This window comes from Hyla sarda, chromosome 5, assembly GCF_029499605.1.
Source record: "Hyla sarda isolate aHylSar1 chromosome 5, aHylSar1.hap1, whole genome shotgun sequence".
Taxonomy (NCBI): Eukaryota; Metazoa; Chordata; class Amphibia; order Anura; family Hylidae; genus Hyla; species Hyla sarda.
Window position 1 is genome coordinate 122,286,908 of NC_079193.1, and position 18,852 is coordinate 122,305,759.

The 18,852-nt window shown below is 43.6% G+C and overlaps 1 protein-coding gene across 8 annotated transcripts in view; it reads left to right on the forward strand.

The window, feature by feature from the left end:
* The window catches only part of TRIP13 (thyroid hormone receptor interactor 13), a 339,103-nt gene that overhangs the window by 158,418 nt on the left and 161,833 nt on the right, over positions 1-18,852 (forward strand). The gene's annotated exons all lie outside the window — the stretch shown is intronic.

An 18,852-nucleotide genomic window follows, 5' to 3' on the forward strand; every position in this document is an offset into this window, starting at 1 on the left:
AAAAGATGGAATGATGAAAGAGGTGTGGGTGGGGGAATTTATCAAAGGACTTAATTGTTTTTTTTGGGTAAAAAAATTGGTTAATTTGTCGTAGTGTAAAATATGCAACTTTTCCTTCGACTTTACACAAGAAATAAAGGTGTGTGGTAATACACAAGTTTGTGGTAACTTTAATGCTGGGGTAATTGATTTTATCATAGTGACTTGTCACAAAGCCCTCAATGTGTCCCAAATCTACATATGCTCAGACCAGACTGTGGACAGCATTTTTAAAGGAGGAGAAACCATACAAAGTGGTGTACTAGTAAAAAAATTTAAGTAAAAAATGTGTACTAACCCCATATTTATCACATGCCATTCACCATTTAATAAATTTGGTGCAGATATGCAATTCCACTACACAAATAAAAAAACTAATTTGATTTGTTCAATTTTAAACATTGAAATTGATTGTGTTCTCAAGGCCAAAATGGGCTGTGTCCTTAAAGGGGTATTCCGGGATCTAAGCTTTTATCCCCTATCCAGAGGATAGGGGATAAAATGTCTTGATTGTGGGGGGCACTCCGCTGGGACCCCGGCGATCTCCCTGCAGCACTCGCATTGTATGCGGGCTGCGTCTCCAGTGTCTGAAACGTCCGGGTTTTCAAGACTGGAGACGTGACATCCCGACTACTCCGTGACATTCATGTCTATGGGAGGGGGCGTGACGTTACGTCACGTCTTCAGTCTTGGAAACCCGGAAATTTCCAACACTGGGGACGCAGCACCGCATACAATGCGGGTGCTGCAAGGAGATCACAGGGGGTCCCAGAGGAGGGCCCCCCGTGGTCAGACATTTTATCCCATATCCTCTGGATGGGAGATAAAAGCTTTGATCCCGGAATACCCCTTTAATGTGTGTAAAAAAAAAAAAAAAAATCTAATTAAAGGCCTTCAGAATAACACTGGCATGCACTTAAGTGGGGTATCCCAGCACGCAAAACTTGATTTCTTTTGAAGGTATGTGATAATATTTATTTTCCAGGGGAAAAACCATTTGTGTCCTATAGACAGGATAGGCCATCAGTAGCTAATGAGTGGGGTGCAAACACCCCCAACTATTAACCGGTTTAGAGACTTTTTTGTTGTTGGAAAAAGTCACAGAAATGTGTCTGCTCAAAATGTTTACAACTTTTTGCTGAAGTGATTTTGACTAAATTACTTTGGTACACACTTTTTCACTTTGCAGTGTTTCCTGCTTATAACACGGAAGCCCTGCAACACAGGCTATAAAGTTGCAGAAGAGCCGTAGAGGAGGAAACATGCAATATAGTAATCTGAAGTCATTGATTATTGATTTTAATTGCACAAAATTTATCAACCCACAAACAATATTATGATAAATATGTCGCACCTAAGCAAAATTCAATCAATTGAAAACACACTTTGTAAAGACACACAATGCTAAATGTCCCTTAACCTGTTGGGAACGAAGGGCGTACCCACTCCCTTTCTATAACTCGGGGGGCCACGCCGTGGCCCCACGTCATAGTGGGTCGGGCCCAGCCTCTAACAACGGCCATGACCCGTGACTAATAGCATGCAGCACTGATCGCGGGGCCGCGCGCTATTAACCCTTTAGACGCGGCATTCAAAGTTGAATGACTCGTCTAAAGTGCTGTCGATTAGCTAAGGGGGCTGTTCGGGACCGCCATGGTGAAATTGTGGCGTCCCAAATAGCTGTGTGCTGTGAGATCCAGACATGAGCAGTCAAGCGGCAGAATCATGGACCATTGGTTTCCTATGAGAAACCATTGATCAATGTAAAAGATCAATGTGTGCTGTGTTATAGCCCCCTATATGGTAGCTATAACATTGCAAAATAAGTGGGAATCCCCTTCCCTAATAAAAGTTTGAATCACCCCCTTTTTCCCATAAAAAAAACAAAACTGTGTAAATAAAAATAAACATATGTGGTATCGCCGTGCACGGAAATGTCCAAGTTATAAAAAATATATAGTTAATTAAACAGCAAGGTAAATAGCGTACGCGCAAAAAAATTCCAAAGTCCAAAATACAGTGACCCCCCCCCGACCTACGATGGTCCCGGCATACCCTAATTTCAACATACGATGGCCTCTCAGAGGCCATCACATGTTGAAGGCAGCATCAACATACGATGCTTTTGTATGTCGGGGCCATCGCATAAACGGCTTCAGCTGCCGCCGGATAGCCGTTTTAAGGTACCCATGTGGTCCGTTGATGATCACTTACATGTCCACGGCGCTCCGAACCGTCCTCTTCGGGATCCCCTGCATCGCCGGCGCTCTCCTTAGTCGTCATCACGTCGCCACGCACACTGTCCCATCATCCTATAGGATTAGCATGCGTAACGACGTGATGACTGCGACGTGAGAGCAATGTTCCCGGTCAGTGGAGACACCCCGGGACGCGGCGACAGCGATGGAGGGCGACATCCAGGGCAGCGGTGACTGTCCGGAGCGGCAGGGACAGGTCAGTATAACTGCCTATACTTTACATTGCAGGGATCCCTCAACATACAATGGTTTCAACAAGCGATGGTTCATTTGGAACGGATTACCATGGTATGTTGAGGGACCACAGTAGCATATTTTTGGTCACTTTTTATATAATGACAAAAATTTATAAAAAAAAAGCAATCAAAAAGTCCGATCAATACAAAAATTGTACTGCTAAAAACTTCAGATCACGGCGAAAAATGGGCCCTCGTAATGCCCCATACGCGGAAAAATAAGAGTTATAGGGGTCAGAAGATGAACATATAAATTTTCCTGCATGTAGTTATGATTTGATTTCCAGAAGTACGACAAAATCAAACCTATATATGTAGGGTATCATTTTAATCGAATGGACCTACAAAATAAGGATAAGGTGTCATTTTTACCGAAAACTTTACTGCATGGAAACTGAATCCCTCCAAAAGTTACAAAATTGTGTTTTTTCTTTAATTTTGTCGCACAATTTTTTTTTTCCATTTCGCCGTAGATTTTTGGGTAAAATGACTGTCATTACAAAGTAGAATTGGTGGTGCAAAAAATAAGCCATCATATGGATTTTTAGGTGAAAAATTGAAAGGGTTATGATTTTTAAAAGGTAAGGAGGAAAAAACGAAAGTGGAAAAACCCTCTGTACCCAATGGGTTAATGTTAAGTGCGGGAAGCAGTTGGTTTCAAACATTGTGTGGTGCTAGGTTACTGCAGCTCATATCCCATTAAAATCAATTGGAGCTGAACTAAAATAACCTGTCACCACCACTAGCTTCAGTTATTCATTGTCTATTTCTGACTGGTGTATTTATTAGGAGATTGCTCAGCTCACCTCTCAAGGCAGTGATACGCTGCTGTGCATACATTGCATTAGCCTGGGTAAATACACCAAATTAGAAAATACAGTAATGGCCGTAAATGTTTGCATCCCTGAAATTTTTCTAGAAAATGAAGTATTTATCACAGGAAAGGATTGCAGTAACATGTTTTGCTATACACATGTTTGTTCCCTTTGTGTGTATTGGAACTAAACCAAAAAAGTAGGGGAAAAAAAAGGAAATTGGACATAATGTCACACCAAACTCAAAAAATGGGCTGGACAAAATTATTGCCACCCTTTCAAAATTGTTGAAAAATAAGATAGTTTCAAGCATGTGGATCTGGGTGTACTTGTAGATCACAGACTACAGAATAGCATGCAATGTCAGGCTGCTGCTTCCAAGGCCGGCAGGATATTGTCATGTATAAAAAGAGGCATGGACTCGAGGGACAGGGACATAATACTCCCCCTTTATAAAGCATTGGTACGGCCTCACCTGGAATATGCTTTTCAGTTTTGGGCACCAGTCCATAAAAGGGACACTGTGGAGCTGGAAAGGGTGCAGAGACGCACGACTAAACTAATATGGGGCATGGAACATCTTAGTTATGAGGAGCGATTAAAGGAGTTACAATTGTTAAGTCTTGAGAAGAGACGTTTAAGGGGGGATATGATAAACGTATATAAGTATATTAATGGCCCATACAAAAAATATGGAGAAAAACTGTTCAAGGTTAAACCCCCCAAAGGACGAGGGGGCACTCCCTCCGTCTGGAGAAGAAAAGGTTTAGTCTCAAGGGGCGACACGCCTTCTTTACCATAGGAACTGTGAACTTATAGAACAGTCTACCTCAGGAACTGGTCACAGCAGGAACATTTAAAAGCTTTAAAACAGGGTTAGATACATTCCTGGAACAAAATAACATTAATGCTTATGACGAAATATAAAATCCCATCCCTCCCCCAATATCACGCCACACCCCTACCCTTCAATTCCCTGGTTGAACTTGATGGACGTATGTCTTTTTTGAACCGTACTATGTAACTATGTGATGTTCTTTTAAACTCACCTGGGGGCAAGCAACAGGTGTGGGCAATATAAAAATCACACCTGGAAAGCAGATAAAAAGGAGTTACTTAGTTTTTGAATTGTGTCAGTGTGTGCCACACAAAGCAAGAACAACAGAAAGAGGAGAAGAGAACTGTCTGAGGACTTGAGAACCAAAATTGTGGAAAACTATCAACAATCTCAAGGTTACAAGTCCATCTCCAGAGATCTAGATTTGCCTTTGTCCACAGTGCGCAACATTATCAAGAAGTTTGCAACCCATGGCACTGTAGCTAATCTCCCTGGGCGTAGACGGAAGAGAAAAATTGCTGAAAGGTGTCAATGCAGAATAGTCCGGATGGTGGATAAGCAGCCCCAAACAAGTTCCAAAGATATTCAAGCTGTCCTGCAGGCTCAAGGAGCATCAGTGTCAGCTTGAAATATCCGTCGACATTTAAATGAAATAAAAACGCTGTGGCAGGAGACCCAGAAGGACCCCACTGCTGACACAGAGACATAAAAAAGCAAGACTACATTTTGCCAAAATGAACTTGAGTAGGCCAAATTCCTTCAGGGAAAGCATCTTGTGGACAGATGAGACAAAGATAGAGCTTTTTGGTAAAGCACATTATTCTACTGTTTGCAGAAAATGGAATGAGGTTCCAAAGAAAAGAACACAGTTCCTAAAGTGAAATATGGTGGAGGTTCAATGATGATCTGGGGTTGTATAGCTGCTCCTCATGAAATCTGAGGATTACCAATGGATTTTGGGTCGCACTGTACAACCCAGTGTCAGAAAGCTGGGTTTGCGTCCGAGATCTTGGGTCTTCCAGCAGGACCTTGACCCCAAACATACATCAAAAAGCACCCAGAAATGGATGGCAACAAAGTGCTAGAGAGTTCTAAATCCCATTAAACACCTGTGGAGAGAACTTAAAATTGCTGTTGGGAAAAGGCGCCAATAAGAGAGACCTGGAGCAGTTTGCAAAGAAAGAGTGGTCCAACATTCTGGCTGAGAGGTGTAAGAAGCTTATTGATGGTTATAGGAAGCGACTGATTTCAGTTATTTTTTGCAAAGTGTGTGCAACTAAATATTAAGTTAAGGGTGCCAATAATTTTGTCCAGACCATTTTTGGAGTTTGGTGTGACATTATTTCAAATTTGCTTATTTTCTTTCCCCCCTACCTTTTTGATTTAGTTCCAATACACACAAAGGGAATAAACGTGTATAGCAAAACTTGTTACTGCAACTTTTTTTCTGTGAGAAATACTTCATTTTGTAGAAAAATTTCAGGGGTTCCAACATTTACGGCCATGACTGTAGTTTCGCGTTTGGTGTATTTACGAGGAGAGCCCTTCCCAGGCTGATGCAATGTATGCACATATGCACAGCAGGGTATCACTCCCTTCGAGGTGGGCTGAGCAATCTCCTCAAAAATAAACCAGTCATAAATAGGCAATGAATAACTGAAGCTAGTTGTGGTGACAGGTTATTTTAGTTCAGCTCCAATTGATTTTAATGGGATATGAGCTGCAGTAACCTAGCACCACACAATGTTTGAAACCAACTGCTTCCCGCACTGAACATTAACCCCTTAAGGGTTTTTCAGTTTTTGCACTTTCGTTTTTTCCTCCTTACTTTTAAAAATCATAACCCTTTCAATTTTCCACCTAAAAATCCATATTATGGCTTATTTTTTGCGTCGCCAATTCTACTTTGCAGTGACATTAGTCATTTTACCCAAAAATGCACGGCGAAACGGAAAAAAAAATCATTGTGCGACAAAATCAAAGAAAAAACGCCATTTTGTAACTTTTGGGGGCTTCCGTTTCTACGCAGTGCATATTTCGGTAAAAATTACACCTTATCATTATTCTGTAGGTCCATACGGTTAAAATGATACCCTACTTATATAGGTTGGATATTGTCGTACTTCTGGAAAAAATCATAACTACATGCAAGAAAATTTATACGTTTAAAAATGTCATCTTCTGACCCCTATAACTTTTTTATTTTTCCACGTACATGGCGGTATGAGGACTCATTTTTTGCGCCGTGATCTGAAGTTTTTATCGGTTTGATTTTTGTTTTGATTGGACTTTTTGATCACTTTTTATTCATTTTTTAATGGTATAAAAAGTGACCAAAAATGCGCTTTTTTTGACTTTGGAATTTTTTTGCGCGTACGCCATTGACCGTGCGGTTTAATTAATGATATATTTTTATAGTTTGGACATTTACGCACGCGGTGATACCACATTTTTTTTTTACACGTTTTTTTTTTTATGGGAAAAGGGGGGTGATTCAAACTTTTATTAGGGAAGAGGTTAAATGACCTTTATTAACACTTTTTTTAAACTTTTTTTTTGCAGTGTTATAGGTCCCATAGGGACCTATAACACTGCACACACTGATCTTTTACACAGATCACAGGCGTGTATTAACACGCCTGTGATCAGTGTTATCGGCGCTTGACTGCTCCTGCCTGGATCTCAGGCACGGAGCAGTCATTCGCCGATCGGACACCAAGAAAGGGCCCTCCCGGTGTCCTGCAAGCTGTTCGGGACGCCGCGATTTCACCGCGGCGGTCCCGAACAGCCCGACTGAGCAGCCGGGTCACTTTCACTTTAGAAGCGGCGGTCAGCTTTGACCGCCGCTTCTAAAGGGTTAATACCGCACATCGCCGTGATCGGCGATGTGTGGTATTAGCCGCAGGTCCCGGCCGTTGATGAGCGCCAGGACCGACGCGATATGATGCTGGATCGCGGCGCGATCCCGCTTCATATCGCGGGAGCCGGCGCAGGACATAAATATACGTCCTGCGTCATTAAGGGGTTAAGGACTCAGCCCATTTTGGCCTTAAGGACTCAGACAATTTAATTTTTACGTTTTCATTTTTTCCTCCTCGCCTTCTAAAAATCATAACTCTTTTATATTTTCATCCACAGACTAGTATGAGGGCTTGTTTTTTGCGCGACCAGTTGTCCTTTGTAATGACATAACTCATTATATCATAAAATGTATGGCGCAACCAAAAAACACTTTTTGTGGGGAAATTAAAAAGAAAAACGCAATTTTGCTAATTTTGGAAGGTTTCGTTTTCACGCCATACAATTTATGGTAAAAATGACATGTGTTCTTTATTCTGAGGGTCACTACGATTAAAATGATACCCATTATTACTTACTTTTCTATTATTGTTGTGCTTTTTAACCAAATTAGTACGTTTATAATCCCTTTATTTTGATGACCTCTAACTTTTTTATTTTTCCGTATAAGCGGCGGTATGAGGGCTAATTTTTTGCACCATGATCTGTACTTTTTTTTGATACCACATTTGCATATAAAAAACTTTTATTTTTAATAAATTTTTTTATAATTTTTTTAAATAAAATGTATTAAAAAAGTAGCAATTTTGGACTTTTTTTTTTAGTTCACGCCGTTCACTGTACGGGATCATTAACATTTTATTTTAATAGTTCGGACATAAACGCACGCGGCGATACCAAATATGGTAAATTTTTACGCTTTTTGGGGGTAAAATAGGAAAAAACTGACGTTTTACTTATTGGGGAGGGGATTTTTAACTTTTTTTAACTTTTACTTTTAAATTTTTTTACATTTTTTTTTACACTTGAATAGTCCCCATAGGGGACTATTCATAGCAATACCATGATTGCTAATACTGATCTGTTCTATGTGTATATGTATATATATATATATATATATATATATATATATGTGTGTATAGGACATAGAACAGATCAGTGTTATCGGCGATCTTCTGCTCTGGTCTGCTCGATCTTAGACCAGAGCAGGAGACGCCGGGAGCCGGAAGGAGGCAGGTGAGGGGACCTCCGTGCGGCACTCTGAATGATCGGATTCCCGCAGCAGCGCTGCGGGCGATCATTCATTGAAATCGCGCACTGCCGCAGATGCCGGGATCTGTAATGATTCCGGCACCTGATGGGTTAATGGCGGACACCCGCGAGATCGCGGGCGTCGGCCATTACCGGCGGGTCCCTGGCTGCGATTAGCAGCCGGGATCAGCCGCGCATGACACTGGCATCGCTCCGATGCCCGTGGTTATGCACAGGACGTAAATGTACGTCCTGGTGCGTTAAGTACCACCGCACCAGGACGTACATTTACGTCCTGCGTCCTTAATGCGTTAAGGGACATTTTAGCATTGTGTCTTTTATAAAGTGTTTTTTAAATCGATTAATTTTTGCTTTGGTTTTGCTTATGTTCGACATATTTATCATAATATTGTATGTAGGTTGATAAATTTGGTGCACGTAAAATCAATAATCAATAACTTTAGATTACTATATTGTAGAGCTGGGCGGTATGAACAAAAATGTTTATCACAGTATTTTTGTAAGTTATGGTGGTTCCACGGTATTTAATGGTTTTTCCACACACACACCCCACCCCCATGATATGACCTGTGGGCGCTGCTTCTCTCCCACCCCCCCCCCCCCCCCCCCCGCACGATATTAGTTCCCTAATGCGGGGGACAGTGCAGTGCTGCGGTTGATAATTCATTTGGGGGGGGGGGGGGGGAGAAGCAGAACAGCGCCCGTGGGTCACATATGATTAGTTCCCCGATGTGGCGACAGTGCGCTGCAGCTGAAAATTCATTCATTCGAGGGAGAGCCCAACCGATATTGCGGTATGGGAAAAATTCATATTGGTCCAGCACTACCATATTGTGTGTTTCCTCCTCTACGACTCTTCTGCAACTTTAAAGCCTGTGGTGCAGGACTTCACAGTGTTATAAGCCAGTCTGAACTCTTGTAGATTTGCGACACATTGAGGGCTTTGCGACACTTTTTTTTTAAAGAAAAGTCGCACTTAAAAATCAGCAAACACTGCAAAGTGAAAAAAGTGTGTATCAAAGTAATTTAGTCAAAATCACTTTGACAAAAAGTTGTACACATTTTGTGCACCAGCACATTTCCGGGTAAAAGTTCATCAACTTTATTAAAATTCAAAATATAAATCCAATGCACACAATATAAAAACACCACGCATCAGGCTTGTCGCATTTCAGTCTCATGACCTTAATCATAGACCCTAAGTACCTGTGTGGATGATCACTATATATAGGTAAATTAAACAACACATGACAGATAAAGTATAACAATTACCCCTCCGCACAGGAACAGTATACTCAAATTGAGATTAGAACAAATCAAAACTAAAGCAAATACCATATAGCATTATATTTCATGGCCTTATATGCATACATTTCATAGCAAACTACATAGACTACAGCACCATGCATGGTTCCCCAACATAAACAGCATCTGATGTATACAAGGCAACTGCCTATCACTAAACCACTAACAGAGCGGGAGACTATGGCTATGTTAACAGTATTGAGAACTACAACCAACTTATGATACAATTAGTACATAGGGATCATATGGAGCCTTGAATTAAAGGGGTTATCCAGGTTTTAAAGATTACATTTAATAAGTAAGTGGGAGGGCAGGCCAGCAACGAACAAATCTGAAGTATTTTAAAGGATAAATGTCATGAACTAAAACTTATCCCCTATCCGAAAGAAACGTTTTAGATCGTGGTTCTCCGCCCGCAAAAAATGCCAATGTTAAATCTTGGGGACGCAGGGCGAATGCACGATCCTTAAGGACTCAGGGCGTACCTGTACGCCCTGGTCCAGTATAACGGGTTTAAACCGTTCTCACCGGCGGAGAACGGGTTAAACCTGGTGGGTCCTGGTTGCTGCGGGCAGCCAGTACCCATGGCTAATGCCGGGCATGGCCGATGCCTGGCATTAACCCTTTAGATGCCGCTATTAAAGTTGATCACGACGTTTAAAACGAAAGTAAAAGAATCTCGGCAGCTCAGTGGAGCTGATCAGGACTATCGCAACAAAATTGCAATGTCCCGATCAGATTACCAGACGACTGGAGGGTCCTTACCTGCCTCTCCTTTGTCCGATCGACGATCAACTGCTCCATGCCTGTGCAGTAGGCTAGAACAGCAGATCGCCGGTTACACTGATCGGTGCTTTGCAATGGCATAGCACTGGTCAGGGTATGCAATCAGAAGATCGTGCTATAAAAAAAAATTGTAAAAAAATGAAATAAAAGTTCATTAACCCCTTACCTATTAAAAGTTTAAATCACCCCCCTTTTCCCATTTTTTTTTTTTTTAAATAAAATAATGTTCTGTATTTTCTGGTGTATAAAACTACTTTTTAACCCAGGAAAATGTTCTCAAAAGTTAAGGGTCGTCTTATACACCGGGTGCTGCAGTCAGCCGGGACACCTGGGGTATGGATAGAGAGAGAGCGGTGCTGTGCCCAGAAAAACGTGCCTCTTTCAACCGTCCGGCCCGTATGTATCCTAATACCGTACCTCTTTCTCTGCCTCTCAGATCTCGCTCCTGTGTACTGCAGTGAAGCGGTGCGCATGTGAGATATCTGAGGTGGCGCAGGCGTGAATGTGCAAGATCTGAGAGGCGGCGCAGGTGCAAAATCTGACAGGAGGTGCTCGTGTACAGTTGCGAGATCAGAGATACGTTAGAGGCGGAGAGAGAGGTACGTTAATGATATACAAGGGTGGCGCATGTGCGAGATCTGAGAGGCATAGAAGGCGGTACGGTAAGAGGATACAAGGGCGGGCCAGACAGGTAAAAGAGGCATGTACCGCTTTGATAGTCTTGGAGACAGGAAGGGCTGGGCAGAGAGGGAGAGCTGACCAATCCAAGCAGGCTTTGTATACAACAACCAGCCAATCACTGGTAAGGTACCATACATCGTGGTAGAGGGGTAGTCTTATACAGCGAGTATATCCCAAACTCTATATTTTAACTATAAAAGTTGGGGGTCGTCTTATACGCCGGAAAATACGGTAATAAAGAATTTAAAAAATCATGTGGTGCCGTTGTGTGCATAAATGTCCGAACTATTAGAATATTAGGTTAGCTAAGCCACACGGTCGATGGCGTACACGTAAAAAAAATACCAAAGTCCAAAGTTGTGCATTTTTGGTCACTTCATATACCATAAAAATATTAATAAAAAAGGGCTCAAAGTCCGATCAAAACAGAAATGGTACCGATAAAAACTACAGATGACGGCGCAAAAAGTAGCCCTAATTACGCCACGTACACTGAAAAATTCAAAAGTTATAGGGGTCACAAGATTTCAATTTTAAACTAACTAATTTTGGTGCATGTATTTTATAATTTTTTTTTAAGTATTAAAATTAAAGAAAAACTTTATAAATTGGGTATCCTTGTAACCATATGGACCTACGGAATAGATGTCATTTTACCAAATATTGCACTGCGTAGAAACAGGAGCCCCCAAAAGTTACAAAATGGCGTTTTTGTTTTATTTCATCCACCAAATAAAAAAATTTTTTTTGTTTCGCCGCAGGTTATATTATAAAATAAGTGATGTCATTGCAAAGTACAATTGGTGAAGCAAAAAACAAGCCCTTATATGGCTCTGTAGCTGCAAATTTTAAAGCGTTATGATTTTTAGAAGGGAAGAAGGAAAAAGCAAAAATGCAAAAAACGGTAAAAAGGTAAAAATAGGCTTAGTACCTAAGGGATTAAAACCCACATGGCTTTTTTTTTGCCGTTTTTTTCACTCCCACTCACTTCTGTGGGAGAAAGACTCCAAGATCTTCCCGAAAAAACACCAAAGTCTCAACATTAGATCGTTTTTCTAAAACTGACAGGGAGCACAAAATTTAAAAAAAAAAAAGCCAAAAGGATTAAAAAAAACACCAAACTGAAAAACGCCAATTGGATATGGCATTTTGCAGTACCCTACTGACGTGCAGCTAACATCTGGCCACAGTATTTTCTTTTTCACAGAAAAAACGCATTGCGACAGATTAGGCGTTTTTATTGACTTTTTTGCAAAAAAGGGGAAACTTAGCCTAACTCTTATTTTTCCGTATACAGGGCTGTCTGAGGGGGTACGCAATGCTCTGACAAATACCGGCCGTACATTGGCCAGTATTTGTCAGCGCATTGCGGGGAATGGCCGCGGCAGCTCACAGTAAAGTATTGCAGCCGCAGCTCCGGCCGCGGCTACTTTACGAGAGCTGTGTGGTTGCTGGGGAGACGTGTGACGTCCCCTGACATTGGGCAGAGGTGCCGCACAGCGCAGGAGGAAGTCACCCTTCTGTGTGGTGCCGAACGGGACTCTGGGAGCAGTAAAAACTAAGTGTATGGGAGGGAGGAATTATATATAGATATACAGTGGAGATCAAAAGTTTGGGCACCCCAGGTTAAAATTTGTATTAATATGCATAAGGAAGCCAAGGAAAGATGGAAAAAATCAAATTACAGATTAGACATTCTTATAATATGTCAACATAAGTTAGATTTTATTTCCATCATTTACACTTTCACAATAACAGAAAACAAAAAATGGCATCTGCAAAAGTTTGGGCATCTTGCAGAATTGATAGCATGCACTGCCCCTTTTCAAAGCTGAGACCTGCCAGTGTCATGGATTGTTCTCAATCCTCATCTGGGAAGACCAGGTGATGTCAATCTCAAAGGTTTTAAATGCCCAGACTAATCTGACCTTGCCGCAACAATCAGCACCATGGGTTCTTCTAAGCAGTTGTCTAGAAATCTGAAACTCAAAATAGTTGACGCTCACAAAGCTGGAGAAGGCTATAAGAAGATAGCAAAACGTTTTCATATGTCAATATCCTCTGTTCGGAATGTAATTAAGAAATGACAGTCATCAGGAACAGTGGAAGTTAAAGCAAGATCTGGAAGACCAAGAAAAATATCAGACAGAACAGCTCGCAGGATTGTGAGAAAAACCATTCAAAACCCACGTTTGACGGCACAATCGCTCCAGAAAGATCTGGCAGACACTGGAGTTGTGGTACACTATTCCACTATAAAGAGATACTTCTACAAATATGGTCTTCATGGAAGAGTCATCAGAAGAAAACCTCTTCTACATCGCCACCACAAAAATCAGCATTTGAACTTTGCAAATGAACATATAGACAAGTCTGGTGCATTTTGGAAACAAGTTCTGTGGACCGATGAGTTTAAAATTGAACTTTTTGGCCGGAATGAGCAAAGGTACGTTTGGAGAAGAAGGGGAACAGAATTGAATGAAAAGAACCTCTATCCAACTGTTAAGCATGGGGCTGGGTCAATCATGCTTTGGGGTTGTATTGCAGCCAGTGGCCCAGGGAACATCTCACGGGTAGAAGGAAAATTGATTTCAATAAAATGATGCCATCTGTAAAAAAGCTGAAGTTAAAGAGAGGATGGCTTCTAGAAATGGATAATGATCCTAAACACACCTCAAAATCCACAGGGGATTACATCAAGAGGCGTAAACTGAAGGTTTTGCCATGGCCTTCACAATCACCTGACCTCAACATAATTGAAAATCTATGGATGGACCTTAGAAGAGCAGTGCGTGACAGACAGCCCAGAAATCTGAAATAACTGGAAGACTTTTGTAAGGAAGAATGGGCAAAGATACCTCAAACAAGAATTGAAAGACTCTTTGCTGGCTACAAAAAGCGTTTACAAGCTGTGATACTTGCCAAAGGGGGCAGTACAAGATATTAAAGGGGTACTCCGCCCCTAGACATCTTATCCCCTATCCAAAGGATAGGGGATAAGATGTCAGATCGCTGGGGTCCCGCTGCTGGGGACCCTGGGGATCGCCACTGCAGCACCCCGCTATCATTACTGCGCAGAGCGAGATCGCTCTGCACGTAATGACGGGCAATACAGGGGCCGGATCATCGTTATGTCCGGCCCGCCCCCGTCAATACAAGTCTATGGGAGGGGGCGTGGTGGTCGTCACGCCCCCTGCCATAGACTTGCATTAAGGGGACAGGCCGTGATGTCATGAGGGGCGGAGCCATGACGTCACGCTGCTCCGTCCCCTTTATCGCCCGTCATTACGCACAGAGCGAACTCGCTCTGTACAGTAATAATGGCGGGGTGCTGCAGCGGCGATCCCCGGGTCCCCAGCAGCGGGACCGCGGTGATCTGACCTCTTATCCCCTATCCTTTGGATAGGGGATAAGATGCCAGGGGCGGAGTACCCATTTAACTCTGCAGGGTTGCCAAACTTTTGCAGACGCCATTTTTTTGAATGTCTAATCTGTAATTTGATGCCTTTTTGGAGATTTTTCCATCTTTCCTTGTCTTCTTTATGCACATTAATAAAAAATTTTATCTGGGGTGCCCAAACTTTAGATCCCCACTCTATAGATATATAGAGATAGATAGATATTTTATATCCCAGGGGGATTGGAGGGGGGATGGGTGGGGGGAGAGAAATAATGGCACAAGGGCACTAAAATGGAGAGGGAGAGAGTGATAATGGCAAAAGGGGATCAGAGGGAGGGGGGAATTATGGCACAGGGGGATAAAGATTGAGGGGGGTAATGATTATTCCCCCCCTCCATCTTTATCCCCTTGTGCCATTATTCCCCCTCCCTCTGATCCCCTTTTGACATATCGGATAATAATGGCAAGGAGATTAAGATGGAGAGGGGAATAATTGCAGGAGGGGAGAATAAAGGCACAAGGGGATTAAGTATCGCATTTGTATAAAGGTAAGCACACGCCTTTTGTCCACAGGTACCCCTAGCGTATAAGTTCAGCACGAGGGCCACCCGCATACATACTTTCAGCCTTTGGGGGGGTACAGTCGCCAAAAAGGTTGAGAACCACTGGTCTATTAGACTGTGCATTTCCGAGCGGTCCTATTGCCAGCATGTACTGCCGGCGCTCCACTGTCTGTGGAATGTCCGCACGGAACATTTCCTTGTGAACGTAGCCATACATAGAAATAACGAAGGGAACGTCCCTCACAGGTGCATTGTATGAGGCGGATGTAGTCGAGCTGACTTTGTCACACACGCGTTGTTTTTTTAGAAAAACTATGGGGGAGATTAAAACCTGTGTAGAGGAAAAGTGGAGCAGTTGCCTATAGCAACCAATCAGACTGCTTCTCTGAAAGATGCAATATGGTTGCCATGGGCAACTGGTCAATTTTTCTTTTCTATACGCAGGTTTTGATAAATCTCCCACTTTAAAAAGCAACACGTGTGTGACAGTCAGTTCTCTGACTCATATAATGCACCTGTGAGGGACATTCCCTTTATTTCTTTGTAAGGAACACAGCCTGCAGAAACACGACTGTCACATAGTTTTATCAATCATTTGCATCCAGCTGTTGCAAAACTCCAACTCCAAGCATGCCTGGACAGTCAAAGGATGTCTGGGCATGCTGGGAGTTTTAGATTTGCAAAAGTTGTAGGCACACAGCTGCAGACAACACTGCTGTAAAAAAGAGTTATCCAAACAGTGTACCTCCAACTATTTCAAAACTACAAGTCCCAGCATTACAAGACTGGCAAAGGATGACACATGAATGACATAAGTTATACACTCACCATATTGTATTTGGTGGTAGAGTACAGGCAATCTCCAATAATCAGTGAGTGTGTGTGTTTAACAATATGGAAAAGACATTGAGCAGCTGTAATATGCTATTTTTTTTGTGAAATATCGATGATAGAGACATACATATTATATGTATATGGTCAGGATTAGGTACTGTGATTGCAGACAGGTGCAGTTGCAGTATAGAGGCACGGAAACAGGACTTTTCAAATCAAAGTTCAGTGTTTTTTCAAACTTGGCAAACAGTCTTAAATGCTGATCAAAGACAAAAGTCTTTAGGTGTTTGTTCACACCTGAGTCCATGCCATGTGGCGTCATGCAAGTCTTTTCCAAGCCTCCAGGCACTCTGCTCACCAGCTTCCACACTCCCAAGGAAGATCTCCACATTCAGCTCTCTGGCAGTGTGAGCTGCAACATGCAAATCCTCCTCAGCTGGTGAAGCAGGCTGCCTTTAAGGCCAACAAAAAGCGGCCTGGATTGTGGGGAATGGCCCCCGCCCAGCACTTGACCATTCCCAGTAAGAGCCGTCCCGGATTGGCCTTCCAGCCATACTATGGCCATAGTGTCAGTCTGCATCACAGCACAGACACTGAATAAATACCAGCTCTTACTTCACCAAGGCCAGGAGCCTTGGTGACACATATCGCCCATCCACCACGATGCCTTTCACCTTCTCACCCCCCCCCTTTGTTCAAGCCTGAAGGGCACCAGTGGACTTGTGATAGAACATCGGCGTTGCCTAGCAAATGACCCGCTCTGTGTTCAAACTTGAAATACTGTAATGACAGAAACCACCCGGTGACCCTGGCATTTTTGTCTTTGGCTCGGCACATCCACTTAAGGGGGGAATGATACGTCACGAGACAAAACTTCCTGCCCCACAGTTAAACGGGTACTCCGGTGCTTAGACATATTATCCCCTATCCAAAGGATAGGGGATAAGATGCCTGACCGCGGGAGTCCCGCCGCTGGGGACCCACATGATCTTGCACGAGGCACCCCATTTGTAATCAGTCCGGAGCGTGTTCGCTCCGGGTCTGATTACAGGCGTTCACAGGGCGGGCGGCGTGTGACGTCATGCCTGCGCCCCCGTGTGACGTCACGCTCCGCCCCTCAATGCAAGCCTACGGGAGGGGGCGTGATAGCTGTCACGCCCCCTCCCATAGGCTTGCATTGAGGGGCGGAGGCATGACGTCACACGCCATCCGCCCTTTGATCGCCCGTAATCGGACTCGGAGCGACCACACTCTCCGGGGACTGATTACAAACTGGGTGCCGCTTGCAAGATCACGGGGGTCCCCAGCGGTGGGACTCCCGCGGTCAGGCATCTTATCCCCTATCCTTTGGATAGGGGATAACATGTCTAAGCATCGGAGTACCCCTTTAATAGCGGATGTGCCCACTTAATGGGTGCCCACTTAATGGCCAGGCAAGCACTCTCCACTATACTATACCTGGTCTCAGCCGGGGTCAGTTTGCGGCTGAGAAAGACAACGGAATGCTCTTTCCCATTTACTTCCTGGGAGAGGACAGCACCTAAACCTACCTCAGAGGCATCGGTCTGTACCACAAATTCCCTTTTGAAGTCTGGTGTCACCAACACCGGAGACCCACATAGGGCCGACTTCAAACCGGAAAATGCCTGCTTTGCCTGTTCGTTCCAATGCACCATGACGGACTTGCGTCCCTTCAGGAGGTCTGTTAAGGGCGCAGCCACTTTAGCAAAATGGGGGATGAATCTCATATAGTAACCCACCATTCCTAGGAACGACTTCACCTGTCGGGTAGTGACAGATTGGGGCCAATTCCGGATGGCCTCTCTTTTGTTTACCTGGGGTTTGACAACTCCACGCCCAATGACCTACCCCAGGTATCTGGTCTCTTCCAACCCTGTGGCACATTTTTTGGGGTTAGCAGTTAACCCGGCCTTCCTAAGGGAGTCTACCACTGCCTGTACTTTTGGAAGGTGACTTTCCCAGTCTGTTCTGTAATGATGATATCGTCCAGATAAGTGGAGGCACACCGATGTGGCCAAAGTACAATATCCATTCGCCTTTGAAACTTAGCTGGAGCGCCATGTAAACCAAAGGGTAGCACCTTGTACTGAAATAAAACTTCTGGTGTGACAAAGGCTGTTTTCTCTTTGGCAGCTTCCGTCAAGGGCACCTGCCAGTACCCTTTGGTGAGGTCCAAAACAGAAAAATACAGAGCCTGTCTTAGCCTTTCAAAAAGCTCAACAACTCAGGGCATGGGATATGCATCAAACTTGGACACCTCATTAAGTTTGCAGAAATCATTACAGAACCGAAACGTCTGGCTTGGGTATTAAGACTATCGGACTGGCCCACTCACTCTTCGACTCGTCTCTGATATCCAACTTTAACATCTGTTGTACTTCTTCCGAGATGGCTTGTCGCCTCGACTCAGGTACCCGGTATGGTTTCAACCGTATTTTTACCTGGGGTTCAGTGACAATGTCATGGCAGATGACAGAAGTACGTCCAGGAAGGTCTGAGAACACATCAATGTTCCTACTGATGAACTCCCTGGCCTCCTGCGTCTGTACAAAGGAAAGGCTGTCAGCAATTTTCACTGTGGCAACTTCTTCCCTCATACCATACTGAGGGACGGGAAACTCCACCCCTAACACAAACCTGGCCAGGTACTGTCATCCACACTAGTCTCCCTATCTTTCCAAGGTTTCAACTGGTTTACATGGTACATTTGCTCTGGCTTCCTCCTCCCGGGCTGGTGTACCCTGTACGTCACCTCCCCTACCTTTTCTATCACTTCGTAGGGACCTTGCCACCTAGCCACATACTTACTGTCAACCGTTGGTACCAGAACCAAAACCCGATCCCCCGGGTTAAAATTCCTAACCGAGCCTGGCGATTATAGACTCTACTCTGGGCTCGCTGAGCTGCCTCCATATGTTCCCTAACTAAGGGCAACACTGTTTCCATCCGCTCTTGCATTTGAGTGACATACTCAACCACACTTTTGTGTGGCGTGAGCTGTTGTT